This window comes from Hoplias malabaricus, chromosome 6, assembly GCF_029633855.1.
Source record: "Hoplias malabaricus isolate fHopMal1 chromosome 6, fHopMal1.hap1, whole genome shotgun sequence".
NCBI classification, from domain to species: domain Eukaryota; kingdom Metazoa; phylum Chordata; class Actinopteri; order Characiformes; family Erythrinidae; genus Hoplias; species Hoplias malabaricus.
The window spans coordinates 45,258,695-45,259,266 of NC_089805.1; positions in this window are offsets into that span (position 1 = coordinate 45,258,695).

A 572-nucleotide genomic window follows, 5' to 3' on the forward strand; every position below is an offset into this window, starting at 1 on the left:
CACTCATTCACATACACACTCACTTACATACTCACTCATTCACATACTCACACACCCACTCACTCACATACTCACACACTCACTCATTCACATACTCATACATTAACTTGTTCAAATACACACTCACTCGTACACGAACTCGTTCACACACACACTCACTCGTTCACATACTCACACACTCACTTGTTCACATACTCATCCATCCATCCATTATCTGTAACCGCTTATCCAATTTTTTAGGGTCGCGGGGGGTCCAGAGCCTACCTGGAATCATTGGGCGCAAGGCGGGAATACACCCTGGAGGGGGCGCCAGTCCTTAATGGTTTTTAAATTATTTAAAATATATTTAAATAACTTTTATATTCCAATTCCAGTGTCTGAATTTTCCTAACTACTTTTTTGATAAAAGTTCATTGCTTTATTATTTTTTTCTGTGGCATCAATTGGTTTTAACTGGTGCTCCGTTTTCCTCCCACACTCCAAAAACAGGTTGGTAGGTGGATTGGCAGCTCAAATGTGTGTGTAGGTGTGTGTGTCGCCCTGTGAAGGACTGGATAAGGGTTACAGATAAT